This window comes from Rhinopithecus bieti, unplaced genomic scaffold (genome assembly GCF_001698545.2).
Source record: "Rhinopithecus bieti isolate Rb0 unplaced genomic scaffold, ASM169854v2 scaffold_35900, whole genome shotgun sequence".
NCBI classification, from domain to species: Eukaryota; Metazoa; Chordata; class Mammalia; order Primates; family Cercopithecidae; genus Rhinopithecus; species Rhinopithecus bieti.
Window position 1 is genome coordinate 690,582 of NW_016815631.1, and position 7,995 is coordinate 698,576.

Consider the following 7,995-nt stretch of genomic DNA (forward strand, 5'->3'; position numbering starts at 1 on the left):
CCCACTTCCTTTATCCATGACATTTTCCTCAAGAAGTGGAGTCAATTTCCCCCCTTGAATATGGGCTAGCTGTGCAATTAGCTTGGACAAACAGAATGTAGCAGAAGTGACATGTGCCTTACCTACATAGGCTTCTCAGACTTCTACAACCATCAAGATATAAAAAACCCACCTAGCCTGCAGGAGGGTAAGAGACCATATGGGTCAGTCACCCCCATCAGCCCAGGGGACAGCCAGCCAGCTCCCAGAAGCAAGGCTGCCTAGCTGGCCTGTAGCTCCCCACAGATGCATGAAGCAACCTGGCCAATATCAGAACCACCCAGCTGGGACCAGCCTAAATTGCTGACCCCCAGAGTCCTGAACCCAATAAATGATTGTTATTTTAAGCCATTAAAATTGGTAATGGTTTGTGATACAGCAGTACATTATTAATACAATATTCTATCCATGACCAATTGTCCACATAGTGGTTAGCTCTGTGATCAATTAACTCTCTACATAGCAGAAATATTTGGATCTCCTGTGATATGTAATAGTATATTAACATATTAAAATAATATATTATATTGTAATATAATACTGCATTATATTACATTATATTATTATGCTATTGTACTGTATTTTATCAAATTACATTGCATTACATTACATCATTATATGTTCCTCCTCTTCTGAGTGCAGATAGTCCAGAGGAAGCTATGTCAGTGGTGGGGAGGAATGGGAAAGGGGGCATTAAAGCTAGTGGAAAACACTGTCCCTTCCCTCAGCTATAGTCTGCTTCTCAGTCTGACCTGCCCTGCTAAACTTCATTCCCTCTCATGATTTTCCCTAAGGAACACCTCAGTGTAGCTTTCACTGAGGCTCCAGTTCTTTCAGATATACCTGCCTATACTTCCATCACTTAGGATCGCTCAGATGCAAGTACTTACAATGGCTGTCATAAATAGTGAGAAAATGTATTTTCTCACATACCATGAAATCCAGATGTAGACAGTTCCAGGGTTGCTTCATTAAGTGGCTCCATGACATCGCCAATAATTCATCTTTCTGCCTGATTGTTTGCAATTCATCAGTTTTGCCCTCATCATTGGGCACAAAAGTGATGCTGCAATTACGTAGTCATCAGATCTAGACATGACAGAATCTCTTCCTAAATGTGCATAACAGTTCTCTCACTCTCTCTTTTTGTTTTTTATAGAGAACTTCCTCCTAGAGTTTGAACTAGGGATTCCCTTAGAAAGTCTGTCTAGCTGTAGTGCTATACGGAACCGCCCAGCCACATTCTTAGGTTGTGTTGGATGCACTCTTGCCTGACCCTGAAGTTGTCTTTTTCTTGTCTTACCGACTCATTCTGGTTGTGTATATCTTTCTGCAGTATCCTGAGAAAAGGTATGGGGGAAGTAAATGTTTTGAGTTCTTGCATGTTTGAAATGTCTTTCCTTTCATATTTGATATGATATGGTTTGGTTCTGTGTCCCCACCCAAATCTCACGTCAAATTGTCATTCCCAGTGTTGGAACAGGAGACTGGTGGGAGGTGATTGAATCATGGGGACAGACTTCCCCCTTGTTGTTCTCAAGGTAGAGTTCTTAGGAGATCTAGTTGTTTAGCACCGCTAGAGATCTAGATTGCACAGCACCTTTCCACTTTCCATTTTCTCTCTCTCTCTCTCTCTCTCTCTCTCTCTCTCTCTCTCTCTCTCTCTCTCACCCGCTGGCCGTGTGAAGATTTGCTTGCTTCTCCTTTGCCTTCTGCCATGATTGTAAGTTTCCTGAGGCCTCCCCAGGAGCAGAAGCTTGAACAGCCCATAAAACCATGAAGCTATTAAACCTTTTTTCTTTATAAATTACCTAGTCTTAGGTATGTCTTTATAGTAGTGTGAAAATGGAATAATATGTGATATTATAATATGTGATTTGGTTGTGAATAGAATCTCAGGTTAAAAATAATTTTTCACCAGGATTTGAAGGTATCACTCATACTTTCTACCTTCAGGTTGATGCCATATTTTTCTCCACTTACTGTATTTGCCTTTTTATAGTTTTCTTGCTGTAAGTTTTCATCCCTAATCTTTTAATATTATATAATGAAGTTCCCTAATATAAGTCTCTTTATATTCATTATAGCACATGCTCTGTGGGTCGTTCAATATTGGAAAATTTTCTTCAATTTTTTTTAGCTGATTTTCTCTCTTTTTTTTTCTGTTCTCTTTTAACCTATTAGTCAGATATTAGATGTCCTAGTCAATACCATAAATACCTTATGTTTCTGTTCTATGTTACAATTCTCTTTATGTTGTTTTCTATTTCAACTTTAATTTTGTTATTTAAGCTTTTTTTCTCTGATTTTTCCCCTTGTTATCACTGGAGCATCTTCACAGATTTCATATCTCTGATAATATTTTATAATTTTAAACTTTTAAAATTATTCTCTTCATTGTCTCTGTTGCCTGCAATTTACTCCTGTGTTTATTTTAGTGAGTTTTCATTTTGGAAGTTTTCTTTAAATATATCCTGGTTTTTTGGTATCTGTATATACCTTAGAATGAGGCACTGAAAACCTGGGTTGATGTCCTGGTTTTTTCTTTTCTTTTCTTTTCTTTTTTTTTTTTTTTGACCAATTTTTTGGACTATGGATTATTTTACTTATAAGACACTCAGGATATGAACTGGATTTCTTTTGGAAGACCTCCAACTGTCCATATTTACTATTTCCTATAGATGATGAGTTTCTTATGAGAAAAACCTTCCAAATTTCTACCCAGGAGTATGAATTACAGAAACAGGAGATGAAGGAAGTTGGAGAAGCTGCCATTCAGTATATAGATTTATACTTAATCTCAAACTGTTCCCTCAAGAGGGAGCATCAATAAAATAGTCCATCACACAGAAAAGTGACCAATATCTCTCTGTAGTGACCCGCATTACCCAAGTTACTTTAAGATTTGGATAATCTTTGTTTCCCTTATGCATCCAATAGTACCTGTTGTGAACTGAGTTTTGTCCCCCCAAAATTTGTATGTTGAAGGTCTAACCCCTAGCTTCTCAGAATATAATTGCATAGTCATGTGTTGCTTAATGATGGGCATGCTTTCTGAGAAATGCATTACTGAGCCATTTCATTATTCTGCAAACATCATAGAATGCACTTACACAAACCTAAGTGGTATGGTCTACCACACACCTGGGCTATGTGGAATAGCCTATTGTTCCTAGGCTATAAACCTGTATGGTATGGGACTGTACTGAATACCGTAGGCAACTATAACACAAAAGTAAATACAGTCATCCCTGGATATCCATGGGGGATTGGTTTCAGGACCTCCCATGGATACCAAAATCTGCAGATGCTAGAGTCTTTAATATAAAATGGCATAGTAGTTGCATATAACCTATGCATATTCTCTTGTATACAGTGCTTAAATCATCTCTAGATTACTTATAATACCTAACAAAATGTAAATGCTGTGTAAATACTTGTTATACTATATTATTTAGGGAATAATGACCAGAAAAATGTTTGTACATGTTCAGTATAGATGAAATTTTATGTTTTTCAAATATTTGTGATCTCCAATTGGTTGAGTACACAGATGCAGAACCCATGAATCCAGGGGACTGATGGTGTTTGTGTATCTAAACATATGTAAACATAGAAAAGGCACAGTAAAAATATGGTACAGAAGATTAAAAGTGGTACACCTATGATATGGTTTGGCTCTGTATCCTTACCCAAATTTCTTCTCAAATTGTGATCCCCACATGTTGAGGGAGGGACCTGTAATCCCCGTGTGTCAATGAGGGAGGTGATTGGATCAGGGGGGTGGTTTCCCTCAGGCTGTTCTCATGATAGTGAGTGAGTTCTCCTGAGATCTGATGGTTTTGTAAATGGTAGTTTTTCCTGCACTCTCACATGCTCACTCTCATCTGCTGCCATATAAAATGTGTCTGCTTCCCCTTCCGCCATGATTATGTTTCCTGAGGCCTTCCAAGTCATGCAGAACTGTGAGTCAATTAAGCCTCTTTCCTTTATATATGACCCAGTCTCAGATAGTATCTTTATAGCAGTGTGAGAATGGACTAATACAACCTACATAGGACATTTACCATGAATCGAGCTTGCAGGATTGGAGATTGTTCTGGGCGTGTCAGTGAGTGAGCAGTGAGTGAATGCAGTGGATTAGAACATCACTGCACACTAACATAGACTTTATAAACACTCTACACCTAGGCTACACTAAATTTATGCACAAGTATTTTTCTTTCTTCAGTAATGAAGTAACTTTACTGAAAATTTTTTATTTTATAAACTTTTAAATTTTTTAACTTGTTGACTTTTGTAATAATATTTAGCTTAAGCACAAACACATTAAACAGCTGTAGAAAATAATTTCTTTATATCCTTATTCTATAAACTTTCTTCTACTTAAATTTTTTTTTAACTTTTAAACATTTTGTTAAAAACTAAGACACACACACATTAGCCTAGGCCTACACAGGGTCAGGATTGTCAATATCACTGTCTTCCAACTCCATATCTTGTTCCACTGGAAGGTCTTCAGGGGAAATAGTATTCATGGAGCTGTCATCTCCTATGATAACAGTGCCTTCTTCTGAAATATCTCCTGAAGGACATACCTGAGCCTGTTTTACAGTTAACTTTTTTCTTTAAGTAGAATGAGTGCACTCTAAAATAACTAAAAAGTATAATAGAGTAAATACATAAGCCAGTAATAGTCATTTATTAATATTTTCAAGTATTATGTGCTGTAATTGTATTTGCTATACTTTTATACAACCAGCAGTGCAGTAGGTTTGTTTCCACCAGCATCACTACAATATATGAGTAATGCATTGCACTAAGACCTTCTACCGATAGGAATTTTTTAGATCCATTATAATCTTATGTAATTGCTGTCATATAAGTGGTCCCTCATTGACCAAAAGGTCAATATGTGGCGCATGACTATGTGAAGAGAAGGCCTTTAAACAGGTAATTAAGTTAAAATGAGGCCATTAGCTGGGCCCTAATCCAATCTGATTGATTTCTTTACAAAAAGAGATTAGGACATAGAAACACAGAGATAGTAGACCATGGAAAACACAGAGAGAAGATGGTGATCTCTAAGCCAAGGAGAGGCCTCAGGAGAAATCAACCCTGCTGACACCTTGATCTTGGACTTCCATTCTCCAAAACTATGAGAAAATATTTCTGTGGTTTAGGCCACCCAGTCTGTGGCATTTTGTTATGGCAGGCCTTGCACACCAATACAGTACCTAAAATGTACAAAAGGCTGTGTTGCAGAACTTTCTCCTTAGTTCAGCTAAAACTGGGCTGTTGTCACACGACCAGGAAAGATTAGGCTCTCAGACACATAGAAGGTTGAGGAAAATGAAATTTATTGGGAAAAAAGGAAAAAGGAAAAGTAACTCTCAGCAAAGCGAGAGTGTCCTGCTGGCAGGTTTCCTTCTCACAGATTGAATCCCAGATTACCCCAGGAACTGAGGAGGCCAGATTCCTCCCACCTGCAAACAGTACGAACTTTCCCAGGCTCCACCCCATCCTCCCGGTGCACAGGTGGGCACTGTTGAGAGAGAATCAGTCAGAAAACGGCGGGCTTCATCCAGGACAAGCAGTTCGGTTTTTCAGCCTTCAGGTTGTTTTAGGCTTGAAGTCGTGGTATCGCTGGGGACCTTGACTGTCTCCTGTCTCTATTAGTTGCTAATAAGTATTTGTTTTTAGTGAATAATCAATTTGACTAGTTGACTGTCGGTGTCCCGCCTGAATGCTCTTGACTACTACAAGGTCATCTACAGAGAGCTTCCACATGCTGATGGCTTCCCCCAGCCCTCTGCCTGAGGCCAAGGAATGAGCAGAGCAGGTCACAGTTCCTGATTTTGGGGCAACCCTCAACCAACAAGGAATCCAAATCAATAGGTAAGTACTTCACCTTTCTTACCCCTGAGTGGAACAATTTTGACATGTGTCTCTCACAGCGTACCTAGCACAGCCAAGCTTTTTTGCCGACTGCCATCCCATAACCAAGTCTTAAAGCTAAAGGGTTGCATGAGGGGAAAAAATCAAAAGGGAAAATGCAACAGCAATTACTTGAAAATAGAGGCCAGGCTCAGTGGCTCACACCTATAATCCCAGTGCTTTGGGAGGCTGAGGCAGGAAGATCCCTTAGGCCCAGGAGTTCAAAGTTATAGTGAGTTATAATCATACCACTGCATTCCAGCCTGGATGACAGAGCAAGAACCTGTCCCTAAAACAAAATCAAATAAATAAAATAAAAACCGAAATACATTAACCTTTGTCAGTCTAAAAGGAAGAAGCTGAGGCAAAATTAACATAAATAATTTCTTGGGCCAGGCTTGGTGATTGCTATCCAGGAGCAGATTCCAGTTGCCCTGAATACAACCTCAATTAAGAGTTGCAAGAGGATCCTTAAAGGGAAAGAGGAGGCAGTTCCTGAGTTGTTTACCAAGAATTTAAATTGAAATTACATTAGCTATTGATTAGCTATATGTTGTTTCTTGTATCACAAATTCTAGGAACATGAAGATAATGGACCAGGCGGCTAGTTAGGAACAAAATGCCTTTAACCAATTGCCTCCAGTCATAGGTTGGGGGTGGGGTTTGGACCATGCCAGGAGTGAAGTCCTATACTCAACTTCTTCTGAGCCTATAAACCTCACGTATCTCAGACTGCTCTGAATTTTTTTGTCTTCTCTCTCACCCTTATTCCTACTACACTAATAAAAATTCAATCTGTGGTTGCTCCAGCCTTCTCTTAAACAAGTTTCAGCATTCAATAGTGTTCACTGTGAAAAAGACTGTTTTCAAATCAGACCTAGGTCACTTAGAAAATGTTGCATCAGTACTTTAAAAATAGAAATATAAAGACCTTTTCTTATTAGACAATAAAATATTAAAATTTCTGTCATATGTTATTAGATTTAGACATTTACATTTCATCAGCATAAGTTATACTTGGGATTCCTGTCGAAGAGGTTGTGGACCACTGTTCCTCTGCAGTCATTCTGAGTGTCAGGTCTGTGTCACATTTCACTGTGCTTTTCTTCTACAATTAGTGTGGATTTTTGCGCAACTACATAATACAGACAAGACACTATTAGGAAGATTTGGCAACAAAATGACATCAAGTTCAAAGAAAATATACAACATTGTGATGAGCATTTAAATTCCATTTGGGCTAAATCTATGCTGTATGTGAATCTAGAATTTCTTGCCCCTAGTAATTCACTTTCCTCACACCTGGTGTGTTAGTTTTGTAGTGAAGTTTAAACTTTCCCTCTGAAGGTCCCAGTCTTAAGTTTGTTGACGTGAATTAATGATAGGTTAACAGGTAAAAGTCCTACAATTTTATTAACATGCATAAACACAGGGAAATTACAGAAGAATGATTATCCTGTAACCCAATGAGGTGCAGGTGTTTCTATAACCTTCTTCATAGGAGAGGGGGGATATGGGAAGTTTTAAAAAATGTTTTTAAGGGGTAGTAAATGATTATTAGGGAGAATGAATGGAGCCAGGAGACAGAAATTAATTTGTAAACGATTCTCTGTGGAGTTTGAATAAGCTCAAGAGTCAGACATTCTCTTGTGGAAAAGTCCATCCAGGTATGGTGGCAGTCTTCAGCCTTCTTTTCTGCCATAGATAAAGAGATTTCAGGGAAGGAATGGAAGGCAGTTGTTTTTCTCTGGCAGGTCCAGTCTTAGGGCCAATAAGAGAATATCAGGGCAGAGCCTCTTTCAGCATCTGCTGACCTTCAAGATCCTTTATTTTCAAATAATCGGCATGGCAGGGTGCCATATTTTGGGGTGAAATTCCCTGGGCTCTTTCAGTTCCAGTTCTGCAAGAGCAGATTAGATGTAAGTAGCTATTTGGAAAGCTAGAAGTATCCCAGTAGAAGGATGAAAAGGGAGAAGACAGACTTGACTGAGCTTAAATCCACCAAAGACAGTTTTCTAA